The sequence below is a fragment of the Electrophorus electricus genome, chromosome 8 (genome assembly GCF_041902795.1).
Source record: "Electrophorus electricus isolate QZ-2024a chromosome 8, ASM4190279v1, whole genome shotgun sequence".
Taxonomy (NCBI): Eukaryota; Metazoa; Chordata; class Actinopteri; order Gymnotiformes; family Gymnotidae; genus Electrophorus; species Electrophorus electricus.
The window spans coordinates 14870520-14887143 of NC_137504.1; the positions used below are offsets into that span (position 1 = coordinate 14870520).

At 40.4% G+C, this 16624-nt stretch overlaps 1 long non-coding RNA gene across 1 annotated transcript; it reads right to left on the bottom strand.

The window, feature by feature from the left end:
- Positions 1 to 3473: 3473 nt before the first annotated feature.
- On the bottom strand, positions 3474 to 16505 carry LOC145659078 (uncharacterized). The gene is made up of 3 exons (XR_014125072.1): positions 15977 to 16505; positions 3744 to 3849; positions 3474 to 3621 (listed from the first exon to the last, which is right to left on the bottom strand). It is a non-coding gene; the product is annotated as an uncharacterized LOC145659078 (long non-coding RNA).
- Between the last annotated feature and the right edge of the window lie 119 nt (positions 16506 to 16624).

The window sequence follows — 16624 nt, forward strand, 5'->3', positions numbered from 1 at the left end:
GGTGGGTAGCAATCTTACAGTTAGTATTATATTTTAGAGCACTGATAAACAGTGACAGATAAGCATGAACTGAATATGCATTTATAGAACATATGTGTAGTTTATAACTGGAAAGGTATCAGATACTAGTTTATTTTTGGCCTCAAATAGATACATTGATTTGTATCTGTAATATAATCTTTCTAAATTTCTTACAACTTGCAAAATATAAGACTCTAGGTTATCTTTACTGTATTGGAAGCTTCAAAGCTTGAGTTTTCCTTGAATTCCACAGCATTCCTTTAGTTTTACAAAAGTCTAAAATGGGTTTTAAACTATAAAATCTGTGCAATGTTTCATATGTCATGTAAATTACACAAAGCATGATTTTGAATAAAAGTAAGATTCAGTGCAGTACTGAACAATTGCACTTCATTCACTCATCAGTTCATTCATTCATCCATTCATTCAACTTCTAAACTGCTTAATCCAATTCAGGGTCAAGGGTGCAGAGCTTAACCTAGCAGCACAGGGCGCACTTGGAACATTATCAAAAAACAAACAAACAAACAAACAAAACAAAAAAAAAACCTTAAAAATGGTTTTCATATATATAGAAAAAGAAGAAGAGGGTCCAAACTGATCCTTGAAGCATCCCCTTTACTACCATCAGAGGTTTAGGCATAAAACCCTCAGCCTGCACATATGTTCTACCGCATACTTCTCAAACCAGAGAAAAGTAGCTTCAGATAATCCATCAGTGATGAGACTGGCATTCATATGTGCATGATCCACTGCATCAAAACCCTTGGATAAATCGCTAAAAAGAATTGCACAATGGTGTCCTTTATCTGAACAGTCAGTTGTGTAATTTGTTACTTTCAATTGTGCTATTATTGTGCTATTTCTTTCTGAACCCTGATTGTTTCTCAGATAAAATGTTATTTATGGCTAAGAATTCCATTAACTGGTTACTCACAACAGGTTCTGATAATATTAAAAATATAGGGTTAAAGGTGCTGCAATAACTTTATAAATGAAAATAATGGCTTGACAGCCTCAGTGCTAGGTAATTTATTGAAATCTAAATCCTTGAGAAATTTACCGTTCTCAGGAATAAGTCAGATTAAAACTGAATGAGGAATTGATGCTGTAGTGGTCTCCAGAAATACTGTCAAATTACTATTTGTACAGTCCATTCTCTTTTCCCTTCAACGACTGAAGTTGTAGACTTACCTCACACCACAGCTTTAAAGAGAATGGTAGAAATGGTCATGCATTGGTTACAAGAGTATTTATTGGTATTTATGAAAAGGAGGGGAGGCTGAAACCACTACACATGGTTGAATATACCTCGAACGCTGGATCTTCATAGACTCCTGCATAAGACATCACCCAGAGGTAACAGAAAGGACACCCAAACGTAGATTCATGCTATAAAAGAAATTCCTAGATTGACACACAGGAGTTACAGTAGTAGACTTATTTGCTATCCTCTCAGACAGCAGGAAGCTGTTTTGGACTGCACTTATTTTTTTAATGTTTATATATACACCAATCTTCCATAACATTAAAACCACCACCCTAATTATTGTGTAGGTTCCCTTTGTGGGACTGAAACAGCTCTGACCCATCAAGGTATGGGCTCAAAGGTGTCCTGTGGTATCTGGCACCAAGATATTAGCAGATCCTTTAAGTCCTGTAAGTTGTGAGGTGGGGCCTCCATTCAACAGATTTGTTTACCTAGCACATCCCACATATGCTCAAGTGAACTGAGATCTGGGGAATCCATACATTTGCATGAGGAAGAAACCTTGAGAGGAACCAAGACTCAAAGGGTGGCCTGTCCTCCTCTGGCTGACCACGGACATTAAAATAGTAACAATATAAACAATAAGGAGTGGAATAAGTAGTAATTGCAAATTATTTATTTTTCCCAGGTATTTTGGTGAAAACATAGGTGGAATGCATCATCTTTATCTTATATATAAATGAAACTGTGACATGGGCAGCATGGAGGAAGTGAGAGGCAAAGTTACACTAACAGGTTCTTTATTATCCATTTTGATAAAGCAACGATGACAAGTCTAGGTGGTCTCCAGGAATGGAGCAGCGTTACACTAGTAGACGAACATGGTCTTGACCACTAATGTGCAGTGCTGTCCTCCAAACCTGTGGGTGTATAAATATGGCACAGGGTTAAAGAGACACAGGTATCTCCTGTCAAAAGACAGGTGATTGCGAGTGGCAAAGGTAAGTAGTACGGTCCAGGTGTGGTGGAGGCGTGTCCCCCCCCTGTAGGGGATCGGTCTACCGTGACAGAAACAAGGTTTTGATCATTATTGATATGTATTGCTTTGAACTGAAAAGTTGGAAAGAAAAGTTTTACATTTAGGATTTTAAATGATAAATGACACCCAACGAACCCATATTCACGCCAGTCTCCCCAACACATGAGGGACAGAGTTTTACTGTTTGTGTAACAAATGTATTTCTTGCCCTTGATGCATGTGTAGTGTGTCTTCCTCTCTGTCCTGTGTCTACACATACATCACACCATTTCCTGTTATTGCTACTGGCTGCAACCTAGCATGATGAAAAGACAATAATTTTACTACCACCCCTGTCTCTATTGCTCACTCACTCACTCACTCACACATATTTAATTACAGTGGGTCACGATAGGAGAGTAAGACATATATGTATGCAACCACATCACTCACACTTACTTCAGGTATTGCAGTTGGGGATTCTCTGGGTCTTTTGGGAGGTTGTGTGGGTCAGTTGGGGGAATCCTCCTCACAATGGCTGTAGAGGCTGGGGTTCTTGGGATATGTTGGGTAAAGAGCACAGGAAAAATGGGAGCAGAAAGGTTCATGGTGCTCTGTTGAAACCTTGCGTTTGTGTGCATGTGTGGTGTGTGTGTACATGTTGTCCACAGAGAAGATGGGAGGTGATATCTAATTTTGAAAAGAAAAAGTATAAGTATCCTTATGAACCGGAAGTGTGTGTTTGGTGTGTGTTGCTGGAGATGGGTGGATGTGTGTTTGTGATGGGACTAAGCTTGGGATATTTGGCAATAAAATGGCAGAGTGGGTTGTGTTCAATCTATGAAACATGCAACTCCAAAAGAACACACACACATACTCACACAAACACACACACACACACAAACAGCAGGCCCAATGTAGGAGGAAGACAAAGTACAGGTACACAGAAAATGTTTTCTTTTTTCCTTTTTACCATGTTTACTTGTTTTCACTTACAATTCACACCCTTTTTTTTGGCAGTTGGTGGACCCGGAAACCACATGTGCAGTATAATTGTGTGTTGGAGGTGTTCAGTGTTTCAGTAAAAATGTGTTCTTTAACATGTTTTTCACAGAAACCGAGCAAGGGCTGAGGATGAAAAAATTATTCATTACATCATTTAAATAAATTTCAAATAATTTCAAACACTGTAAACAGGTCCCACAGACCCAAACAGCACACAAGAGTCCCACCTAGGGCCTCGGGTGGGGATGTTGTAGAGGAGGGACCAGAGGAGGATTTAAGGACAACATGGGTGAGGAGAAGGGCCAAGATGGTGTTATGTCCTGCATCCTTCGTCCTAAGGCTCACCCAGTCAAGGTTCTTCTCCCGGCTTCTCCCAGTCCACGGTAATCGCAAGTGTAAGAAAGAAAGTGAGAGAAAGGAAAATATTAAATATTAACCACACATGCAGTGTTAGCACAGTCATGGGTGGAGTTCTGGTACTCATTATACCTTGGGCATTGTCCAGAACCTTGGACAGCTGCTTGCAACTGCAATATATATTGAAAATAAACAGTCCATGCCCTCTGGCTGTGTTGTTATGGCCCAGAATCAGAATCTAAAAGAACAAAATAAACAAGAAACGTAAATACAGAGAAACTGAGCAATGTCTTTTATCATCTTTTACGCTCTGACACTGATAGCTGGCTGTGGTAGATTAACGTCAACAATTAGCTTTACTAATTACAACTGTACACTTTTAAATTCCTTACAGCTCAACCAATCTAACTTCACCAATATGTTTAACATTTGCCCAAGTTATATCCTGTTCATGAAGAAGTCTGGGATAAACCAAGGATTTTCATGTCATCATAAAAATACTTGAATTTCAATAACTGAAATCTTTTCCCAATCAAACTGAAGTCCTGTAAAAATGTTTGCTCATCAAAGTACTTAATTCTGTGTCTAACCATAATACATAGTGTAGTTTAGTGCTTTTGCACTTTTAATATGTCAACAAGATGATCACTAATATAATTTGCAAACATTGTTGCAGCTGAGTACTTGTGAGGGGAATTTGTAAGTATTAAACTGATTAATAATGACTACTTAGGGCACTTTAAATTTACCTTGCTGGGGCTATATACAATCTGATAAAGGTTAAGTCAGTCACAAAATGATTTTAAATAATCAGGTACTAGTTGTAACCAGTTCACCTCAAAATCGAAAAACGTTTTGATTATTATATTTAAATAGTGAATATGTAATTTGGTACATAGGCCCTCATTTTTCTTGACAGTTTAAATAAATGATTATTTGGTGTTACATTCAGTTTCTTTTTAAAACCTTAACTGAATTATTTTAATATATCCTATATTCTTCAGTATTCCTGTTTCTAAGACTCTTGAAAACATGTCATTATAAAGAGAAATGTCCCAGTATGTAGTGATACTGCAGTACTTTCATTCATATATTCTTTCTACTCATGTATTACGCTTTATTTGTGTTCATAATTCATCTACATTAATTATTATGGGAAGTCCATGACCTCTCTGTGTGTGTAAGAGGGATGGTATGGCAGAGTAATTTCACCAAAAGCAAACTTCTTAATAATAACATTAGTGTGAATTTTGAGAGCTTATTTTAGCTAAACCTCAGTTACTGATTCAGCAAAGTTTCATTTCTTACAATTAATGTTTGGTTAGCTAGAGATAGTCACAAATGTTAACCTAGCTTTTTAGTTCGTCATGTCACTAACATTAACCTAGCAATTTTGCCCTGTAATGTCACTAACATTAACCTAGCTATTTAGCTCTTAATGTCACTAACATTAACCTAGCTATTTGGCTCGTAATGTCACTAACATTAACCTAGCTATTTGGCTCGTAATGTCACTAACATTAACCTAGCTATTTAGCTCATAATGCAGCTACCAACATTTAGAATTGGATGCATCCCATTTGGGTACTGCACACTAATACGTTAAGGTAACATTTTAAGAACTTTACTATATAGTACTATATAGTATGCATTTGGTATACTGCAAAGCTTTGTACTAACAGGAAGTGATGAAGTGTTCCTACATCATGTATGTCATGGCAAGCTGTGACTCTGAAGGCTATGTTGAGAGATTTTTTCTTTAAAACAATTATTCAAATGGTCAGTAACTGTACCTTTTACCATAATGTTTTGAGAGGACAGACACTCACACAGCAGAGCACTGCTCTACTTACTATTTTTGCAGTGAATATTGTCCTAGATTTTTCTGTGACTTTATATATCACACTGCTATGGTTATTAAAAGGTTAAATGGTTTTTAAATTCCCAACTCATGCTACTCTGTGTGGTCTTTTTCCTTCAAGCTCAAGTCCTCTAGCAGAGGCCTGGGAGCTTGAGTGTTCTGAGTAGTATCTTAGCTGTTCCCAGTACTGCACTCTTTTGGATGGAGATCTCAGATGTTTTTTCTGCAGTCTGCTGCTGCCATTCTCTAAGCTTGGAGGTCACAGCCCCTAGTGCTCCTCTTTCTACTGGAACCACCATTGTCTCTAACTTCTACATCTTTGCCAGCTTTTCTCTCAGCCCTTGGTATCTATCGAGCTTCCTGTTGTGTTCTTTGCTCCTGATGTTGCTATAACTCAGGATTACCACATCTATCACTACAGCCCTCTTCTGCTGTTTATCCACCACTACTATGTCCAGCCATTACCATTTTGTCAATCTGTATATGGAAGTCTCACAGGATCTTAGCATGGTCATTCTCCACAAACTTTGGGGCTGTATCCTACTTTGACCTCAGAACATCCAACCTGTACTCAGCACAGATGTTTCTGTATACTATGCCAGCCACTTGGTTATGGCATTCCCATAACTAAGTATGCTCTGCCTGTTAGCATCTGGCCCCAAAACGCTCTGCCTGCTAACATCTTGCACACTGCTGTTATGTGCTAGATTGTCTCAGGGGCATGTTTGCACAGCCTTCATATGGGGTCCTGCCTGATGTGGTAGATTCCAGCCTCTGTCAGTCTTGTAATCAGAGCTTGTTCCTGTGCTGCCATGATTTGTGCCTCCATGCTGTCTTTCAATCTAGCATTTTCCAGCCATTGGTAGGATTTATCCTGGTGAGATGGATTAGTTAGTTGATGTCTTGATCATTTCTGGCATACAGCTTGATGTCATCCATGTAGAGGAGGTGGCTGATTGTTGCTCCATTTCATAGCCGGTATCTATTGCCACTCTTGTTGATGATCTCACTGAGGGGTTCAGGCCTTTGCAGAACAGCAGTGGGGACAGGGCAGCTCTGGTAAATCCTGCACTTGAAGGTGACTCGTGTTATTAGCCTGAAATTGGCCTCTAGGCTCAGCTTCCACAGCCACACTAAGTTCTTGATGAAGGCTCTTAGAGCCCTGTTGGTGTTATACAGCCTCAAGCATTCCAAGATCCATATGTGGGGCATTGAATCATATGCTTTCTTGTAGTTAATCTAGGTGGCACACAGGTTGGTCTGTCTGGTCTTACAGTCTTGAGTGAATGTTTTAGCCACCAGTAGCTGGTCATTGGCTCCTCTGGTGTTCTCGCCAATACCTTTCTGGGCCCTGCTCATGTACTGAGCCATGTGCCTCCTCATATTAGCTGCAAGGATGCCTGACAGGAGCTCCCATGTTGTGCATAGGCATGTTATTGACTGGTTAGATGGAACTCTTGGTCTCTTTTGGGGGATTCTTCAGGATCAGGACTGCAAGTAGGCGTGGACCATATCAGGGCCTGAAGCTGTCCAGATTTTCGTACTTGAAACCCTTTTTGAACATTTGCTAGCTGGATGCTTAGTGGATCCTGCTCAGGGAGATTGCTGTGGTCTGCTCTCAGGTTCATTAACCACTGGGAATTATTGTTGTGTGATGCCTAAACAGCTTGTTGGACTTCTCAGGTACCTTCAGCACATCTTTCCACATTTCTGATAGGTGGATGACTCTCTGTGTTGCCCTTATCTTGTCTTCCAACCTCATTCTCCATGGAGGATACTGCTCCTCAATTATATCAGCTCGTTGGTCTCAGTGATGATCACAGTAGTGATTGCCTATAGTGCTGCATTTACATCTTCCAGCTGTACTTGGTCTTGGTAGTCTGCACCATTTGGGTAGTCTGTCCAGCTTAGCCATGATCTTCAATCATCAGCATCTCTGGTGTTGAGTTTGGTGCATGGACTCAATGGGTCTTGTTTCCCAATTTCTGGTGTGGGGATCATCATATCTCCCCTCTGACCTGTGATCCTAGCTCCTTCTTGTTGTAGCTTTTGTGTTGTATCTCATCAATATCAATCTCAGTTTGTGACGTCTGAGCCAGTGATTATATATATATATACACACTCTATATATTTGGCCACTATTGTGGGTCACAGTGGGTCACAATACAGAGAATCCTATAGATATTGGTATATAGGATTGTACCCCTTGCAATTCTACCCTGCAAAATACATCTGCAGTAAATGGTTGTGGACTTTAGGAAGCTGCCGGAGGAGGGAAAACATGCCTCTCCACACATAGATGGAACCACCATTGAAAGAGTCAGTAGCTTCAAGTTCCTTGGTTCCTTTATACACATAGATGGAGCCAACATGGAAAGAATCAACAGCTTCAAGTTCTTCTCTTCTTCTTCTCTACTTTTTCCAAAGACAGAAAACGTATGACCTGCCCTTTAACATTCTAACCATTTTCTACCAATGCATCATAGAGAGCATTCTGTCTGGTTGCATCAAAACCTGCTCCGTCAGCAACCATAAAGCTGTCCAGAGAGTGGTGAGAACAGTAGAGCTTTGTTGGGAACTTTAATTTCAGAGCATAAAGAAGGCCATACAGCACTGAAGATACAAAGGACACATTCTCATGTTATTGCTCATGCATGTTGTTGAATGCATCACGTCACAGTACTGAATTCTACAGTTGCAGAGTAAGACATTGTACTCCTGTTACATGATTATATTACAGAAAAGAACTTGTTTAAGCATAGATTATGCAAAAAATATCGATTTTTCTTTTCAGAGGATCAATTTTATTGAGTCAATGTGTTGTGCCGGTGTATACATGCTGTCTGGGCTTGTGATTAAAACTGATATAGAATTGACATTCTTACTCTGCTTGATCTTATGAATTCAGGCCCAAGTAAAGGTCGATTGATCTGTGGTCTAATTTGTGGTAGTTCTGGTGCTAATCCCACACACCCCAATGCCAACTTAAAGAATCCATTTTGGCAAACTGTAGCCCAAAATCCAGGACCAAACTGCTAACTTAATTCATCCTTTTTTTAAGAGAGCTGTAATGAGCACTTTCTTTCATTTGGTTTCCTCGGCCCCAAAGTGTGATCATGGTGATTGTGATTTTGAAGACTTACAGCTGCAACCAATAACAATCCCCAAGTCAGAGAACAACAAGACAATACACAATGTCTCAACTATAGTACATGTGTGAGTCACCCGTCCTTTAGGGGTTTGATAGCCTGACACTCACATTATGAGCATCGCTCTCTGAACATTTTACACAGAGCAAGCGGATTTGACGCAGGCTGACATCGTTTCAATTAGTGAGGCAGTGTCTCGTGCCAAAGGTGTTACCAAAGTCCCATTCACTGAAAACACACCTCTGACTTGAGGGCCAACAGTCCACCCTCTCTGTATACAGCACATCCCTGTGGTGTATATTCATAATTAAATAAAAGGCTTTGAAAGGTAAGCACTTATTTGAAAATTGACAAGCCTCAAAAATTGATTTACAATAAATAAATAAAAATTAGTCAGCCCCTTTTATTTATTTATTTTTCTACACTCTTTTACATTCTGGTATCCACCTTTACCTTCTCTGAGACTACTTCTGTAATTCATAATTGTCTCTTCATCATCATGGCTATTATATGCTTAGGTAAACATGCTGCCAGCACTAACACATGTTGCATTCAGAACATGCTGTGTACAGAGAAAAACTGTGGAAATTTGTAATTAGCTTCTTACAGGGAGGAAATGTAGCCATCGAGGCCCGGCAGCAATTATTATTCCTACATGCATTCAATGGAATCAGCATCTGCTAAGGCAAAGCAACTGAGCAGTGACTAATTGAGACCACAGTGTGACAAAGCAGTGGCACCTACGTGAAATTTTAAGTCCATGTGTGCTTGAAGGGAGTTGGGTTCATGGATGGTCTGGTAGGCATGTGGTCACATGAAGGAGTAGGGGTGGGGCTCACCAAAGGTCAGACTTTTCGCCACAGACATGCCAAATGCTAACACCTCGCTCATAAAAAGGCAACTGCCACCCCCTACATATATAATAGTGTAACCAGGTTGCCACAACCAGGTTGCCACAAAAGATTTCTTAAGGCAAGTGGTGGTGGAAAGGTGGAAAGGGGAAGGTGGATGGGGATGTGAAGACCAATGGGTGATCTCACCTATGAGAATAGAGCACATCAAACTGAATTTGGAGAGCTTGAGAGTGAAAGGAGAGATGAAATAGATCAATGGAGGTCAGGACACTAACAAAGCCAAAAGGCTGCACTTGATTACAGATTTTAGCCTAATACACACTAGGAATGAGTAATGCCAAAGTACAGAGTGTAGAGCAAGTGATTCCTAGAATTAGTGCTCAGTAGAAATCCAGTGTAAACTGGAAAATTATGCTAAAGTCAGTTTAGCAAATGTGACAACAGAAAAACATTACATCAAGCAGAACTGTTGTTCGAAGTTTCAAATAAGATAAGGTTTAAAAACAAACTTATTTTTATCAACAAAGTATTTTTATTTTAGATTAAAAATAATTGTAAAACAGCATAAAATTGATCAATGCCACCAAATACTTAATGTACAAAAATCAGACTTTTTAGTCATTTCACAACCATTCTTTCTCACAGATACACTGTAGTATCTCAGATAATCACCATCTCAGATGTAGTATCTCAGATAGTGATTATTTCTGCATTTAAAATAAATTCAGATTCGAGCTGAGTTACAGCTGAATAATTGACTATTTGACGCAGGCTGAAAATCCATCTTAATGGCTTTTTGCATCTAGGTTTCAACTTTGTTCCATATAAAAGTAGGTTTTAAAATGACACTTCTCAAAATTAGTCAGGCTTCAAGCTACGGTGCTGTGTCTGACATTTACTTTAATGATGTGCATTACATATATTATACCCAATAGCGTTGTTTCAGGTTAGCTGAGTACCTGATTGACTGTTCTTCCTTTCTGAAGCAGAGGTTTCCTGGTCCAGAGACAAATGTACCAAAGTGTTCAGTGATCCTGTGAAATAAAGCAGTTCCACCTTCCATAATGTGGATCATGCCTTCAAGTCTACAGACTCCACTGCTGTGGTGACATTACGTAATACCATATCATTCCTCTGCCACATATCCCACCCTTCTTTCAATGGATTCGGCTCTGGCCTGGGGAAAAAAAAAAACATTCCACCTCTCCTGCAGATAGGGATCTGCAAATGGATATCGTATGCAGCAGGAGGAGTGGTACTATGATAAAGGCGAGGAGGTGCTGGCCTCTGACTATACGGCAGCTCCATGCTTGGAATGAGCTTTGCTGGAATGAGCTGGCAATCATGCAAGGCTGGGGGTCTTGCAGATAAGCCCCTTCATAACAATATCAATCTGCATCCAGCGAAACTCTCAGCAGCACCTCTCAGCCACGAGAGCAGCAAACGCCAACAGAGCTCGCCGCTCAAGCTGTCATCAAATACGCCTCTCACTGAGAATCGCACGCCGTCCTCAAATACGCCTCTCACTGAGAATGACAGCTTTTCGCTGTGGGACAAAAAACAAAACAAAAAAAAACCCCTCACCTTTTATGGCCAGTTGGTTAACGTCTTCCTTTTAGTGTCCTTAACATGTTGCAACAGAGGAATATTGCTTTGTCTTTAGGAGAATAGAGAGAATAGAATTAAGGCATTAGTGTGGGTAGTGCATTAGTCTTTAATCACTGGGTTAGTAAGAAAAGGTTATTGTAAAGATTAACTTTACAATAATGAAAAATAACTTTAAGAACTGTGTTGTTATGAAGCCTGGACACAAGGTTGTTGTATGGCCTTACAGTTATTATACAGGGATTTGCTGTGGCTGAAACGTCACATTTTACTATGTGACTGTTCAACAATCTTTATCAAAGTTACAGCATTTTATGCCAGTTTTGTTTGACTACCAGCAGAGTCCTGGACCCACTGGGGAGGGTGTGTAAGGCTCAGTATGTCATTCCCCAGACTCACACAGGCTAAGTAAAGCATTGTGAGATGACTCTGTTGTGATCTGTCAACAATGATTCCCAGTGCTGGGCAAAAACCATACATCTTCAGGGTCACGTCTTGCCATTGTAAACATACACTAAACAGCTACTTTATTTGAAACACCTACCATGCATGTACACCATATAAGTACACCAGCCTTATAACTGCATTGTTTAGGTTCTGATCATAGGAGTACTGCTGACTGGGTATTATTTATTATTATCCATTTGCAGATCCAACACGGACATGCTTGTGGGTGTTGATCTGGTCCACGTTTTGCAGGCATAGGAGTGGTGCTGCAATTGATTTGTTTTTTACACATGTCAGTGTCACTGGTGAGAGTGAGGGTGGTTGACCAGACCCCCCCCCCCCCAGAAAAAAACAAACAAATTAGTTCCTTGTTCAGAAAGTAACATTTAATGATGAGCTAGCAGAGGTTAACACAAACTTTGCATGACTACAGATGGGCTATAAAGTCCATCTGTACTGTGTTTCTAATAAAGTGGCTGGGGATTGTTGCTGACAGTTGTTTTACTCCCAGAGTAACTTTATACTTTTGGTCAAAAACATAAAAAAAACCCTACTAAGCTATATCCCAAATTAAACATCAGCTTGAATTTATTTAATAAATTCATAAATAATGTAAAGCCAAAACTGTTAATGAAATTTTAAAAAAGCCAAATTGTATAGATCCCTGATCTATAAAAACATTGCCATGGTTTTGGCCTCTTCAGGCACTCCTCTAAATCCTATACATCACTCCCAGCCACGCCCATAGCCTCCTGCGCCACCACCCATTGGCCTTCGGTGTCGCCGCCCATTGACACATGCTAATTGAATTCCCCTCGGTGCATCACACCAAGGCGGCTGTGTAAGCAAGCACCATCGGCCTCGAGCAGCACAAGCCCATGACTGATGATCTGTCTCTAGATTATTTTCAGTTGATTATAGGGTGTCAGTCTCTCTGGAACTGACTCAGACCCACTGGATACAATTTTTCTAAATCTGTGGTGAAGCAGTTCTCCTTTCCCAGATTCCATTGTTTCCTGAACCTGTTTGGTTTGGATCTTACCATAAAGAACAGGAGCTAAAAGAAGAGGCAGACCCACTGGTGGTGAACAGCTGAGAAATAAGTGTGAAAGATTCTTTGTAATCAAACCCTCATAGATGATACAGCTGAACCAAGGCCGCGATAGATTAAATTTCTATTATTGAAACACGTTCTATCTCGCTCCTTCTCTCTTTCTCACAAACACACTCTCTGTCTATCCATCTATCTCTCTGTTTCTTTCTCTTTTCCTACACATACGCATACAGTGGTTGCCTTGCTTTTCTGCTTGCTGTGCTGGTGTGTGTGTGTGTGTGTTTTAGGGAGGATGTGTAGAATGTGGTGCACCAGCTCAGTCTGGGTGTGTAATGGCTTTATCGATCGTGGGACCCTGAGTACAGCCGAGTGCCTGTCATCACCCTGTCTGATTGCCTTTGGACCCATTCCCTGCTCCTGAGGGGCCTAGTACACACACACACACACACACACACACACACACACACACACATACACACACACACACACACACACACTAACAATAGGAGAGAGAAAAATTAGTCACTTGGACAAGATAAGATTTTACTGATAAGATTTTCTGAATACCTCCCTACAAGTAAGTGCTGTCGAATTTATGCCAAGCAATAAAATCATTAGATTGCAGATTTTACCCATCAGATAAAACATGTCATGGTGCAGACAATTACAATAGCTCGCACAAGCACGTTAATACAATACAGGGCATACTCGTGTCTAACATTTATCACATTTTCACTAATATTAGCTATGTTAATTGCTTTGAACATATACCGATACTTTATTCTGGCTCCTGTCTCTTTGAACTGCCTCTGTTCTCTCTCTTCATCTCTCTATCTTTAGCTCACTCGCTCTTTTCTCTTTTCATCTCCTATCTTTAGCTAACTCTCTTTCTCTCTCTTCATCTCCTATCTAACTTCAGCTCTCTCTCTCCTCTCTCTCTTTATTTCTCTCTCTCTCTCTCCCCTCAGAGGCAGTGCTGAGTTTTCTCAGACTAGCCTGTTCTGCGGGTGTGGAGCTGTGGCGATGGCTAATGACTCTGCCAGCACTGAAGATCAGTCGATGTTAATGAGGCAGTGTGTCTCTTCCCTCACTCCAAATGCAAATTTGGCTCCTGCACAAGATAGATTAACACCATTTCTTTTGTTCCCAATCTGTGTTTATCAATGGTGACTATGAATGTTAAACAGATACTGCAGAGATTATGGATGCAAAAGAATAGAAAGGGTGGAATTTTGGTGGGTGGGGGTGATGTTTGGTTGCTATACTACAGTAACTAACTGACCACTACTAGTCTCCTAACAAACTACATGTAGTCTATATTTGTGATGTACATCCTGGACTCTAAATTTGCGTTATGATGTCTGGCAGTACCAGTTCTCAGAATCTAAATACATAAATACACAAAGGTTTTGGGTTTGCAATCATTTTTTTTTATTAAATCAGAGCCATGAAGCTCTGATTTAAGCACCTTTCCAGTAAGGGGAAACCATTTCAGTCATAGGCATAGATTTACACCCAGGATGTCACCAACAATTTCTGAAATGGCCAATTTTGTCCCCACCACTTTCAGAAAGTGTACTCTGAAAATAGAAAATTCTTCTACAAACTGTCTTTGCTTTTTTTGTTCAATAATAACTCGAGTAATAGTGCTTTTTGTTGTTGTTGTTTTTTCAGTAGTATACAAATCTACTTAATCTGTATTGTTTTTTTTCCTGTAATATAAAAAAAAAGACTTTTACATTAAGTAGTTGAAACAGAAACTGTATTCAAATATAATTTCTCATTTTCTATATATTGATAATAGTAAAACTGTGTGCTAAATGTATGCAGAGCTATGGACATGCCACACCAAGTGAAATGATTGAAATCACTGTTTCACTGAATTTAGGTCAGTTTCGGTATGCCAATTACTCCAGAGTTCTGATTCCCCCAAGAGCCAAGTTCCACGTTACAACTGAACAATGAATAAAATTGAATTCCTGTATTCTGTTTGTACACCTGCTCAAGACAAATGGTTACGTAAACTTTACCAAGCACCTTATGCTGTTTAAAATGGGCCACAACAAGCAGGCAGAAAATAACAGGTATGTGGACATCTATGCACGTAGCCTCGTGGTTCAACTTCGTGCACAGGAGACTGGAGACTGACCGCATGTGAGCTTCATAATCAAATTATGAACATGGGATTCTTCAGCAAATAGAGACCACAGACAATAACGAATTCCCAGGCCTGCCATTTGTCAGCTGGCATGAAGCTATTCGCATCGATTCCTTCTCAAGGTCCTCTCTCCATACATTCCCACGGTCTGAGAGCATCTGAATGGGTCTGCCTCTTTCACAATTGCTTTTGCTAAGAACTTTTCTTCTACAGGAGAGTAAAAGGAGGGGCATCAATATCTCCTTCTTGGATCTTTGAATCTTCAATGTGCGTTTAACTCTAATGGCTCATGCAGCTTTGTATCAGGTCCGCAAAATGTTAGGATGGATTTAGACAGTGCCAGACATGAGGTATCGGACCACGTCCTTTTGTTTAGGCTTAATGGCGTGATGGAAAGCATGGCTTAGAATTTCCTCATGCTCATGCTAAAATAAAGCCTCATTGAAATCATGCTGCAAGTATTTCCAAAAGCCAGAATGCAGCAAAACATCTGGTAGTGTCTCTGTCCTTTAATGGTCTGCATTAAACAGATCATTAGGCCTAAATCACATTTAAGTTCACTTCTATTGGCCTACTAATTTCAATAAACAGGCAAGCCATTAAGAGACAGGAGATGCAGAAAGGTCAAAACCGACAGCAGAAGGAAGAATAGTTTATATGGAATAATGTTAAAATTGGCTTGGTTCCAAATGGAATTACATTCACCAAATATACAATCGGCAGTGTGGGAGGGGGCAGAGAACCGCACAGCAGAGAATCATTCTCTGATCAGGCTGAGATGATTAGAACAGCTGGGTGAGAAGCTGAGAACACATGAGCAAGAGATGAGAACAAGCATGGTTGCTTCTAGGACTGCACAATATATCACTTGTTAATTTGTGTATTAATAATGAAATATTGGTCTGTTTAATATTAACAGTGGCACAGACTTATACAAATGAGCACTTTTTCAGTTCACTTTTCATTCTGTTGCAATTTCAGATGTTCTCTGATGAGTGTCCTGTGTCTATAATGATGAATTGAGGCATTTTGGTGATCTAACAAGCATTTATTTGTTTAAATAATGCAGGCCTCCCTTAATTATATCATGTTATATCAAGTTTTTTTCATTTATATGGCAAGACACATTGCAACTGTAATACTTAATATAACTGCACTATGCAGTTGTATTATAAAATTTGTGTATATATCAGCCCATAAAACACATGATGCTATACTTGTGTGATCTCTGTCTTACTGTTAGAGGCCTGACGTCCAAAGCCTGTAACACCAAAACGCTGGCGTCGGAAATGTCATCACCGAGCAAACGTGAAGTATGAGAAACCATGACCTTGATGTGCCATTTCAGTCTTGTATAACATCTCACACCACGCCCGTGTAAGCAAACAGAAATCGAAAGAGTTTTAAGTCCCGGCGGGGAAGTTCTGGATTTGCACCAGCAAATGACAACACCCCACATGTTACGCAATGCGACTCGGCATGCGAGCGCCGCTCCAAGAGCCCAAGTGCGGAGCTCTGGTCCGATCTTCGTTCACGCCCCGTTTGATGTCTTCTCCTCTCTCTTCTGACTGCGTCGCTCAGTCTGAGAGTTCGGCTTGATGTTCCTCAGCTTGGCGGGCCCTGCCAGCATGCTCAAAGAGGCGACGCGCTGCAGATTTCCCGACGCCTCGCTGACAGGCTAAGCCAATTGTCGCAGCGTGCTGCCTGTGTCAGATCCGTTACAATTCCCATGCCAACATGGCTGGGCACGGCTGCTTCTAGCTCTCTTTTTCCCTCTTTCCTTGTTGCTGTAAATACCTTTGCCTTGCTGTGTGTGTGTGTGTGTGTGTGTGTGTGTGTGTGTGTGTGTGTGTGTGTGTGTGTGTGTGTGTGTGTGTGTGCATGT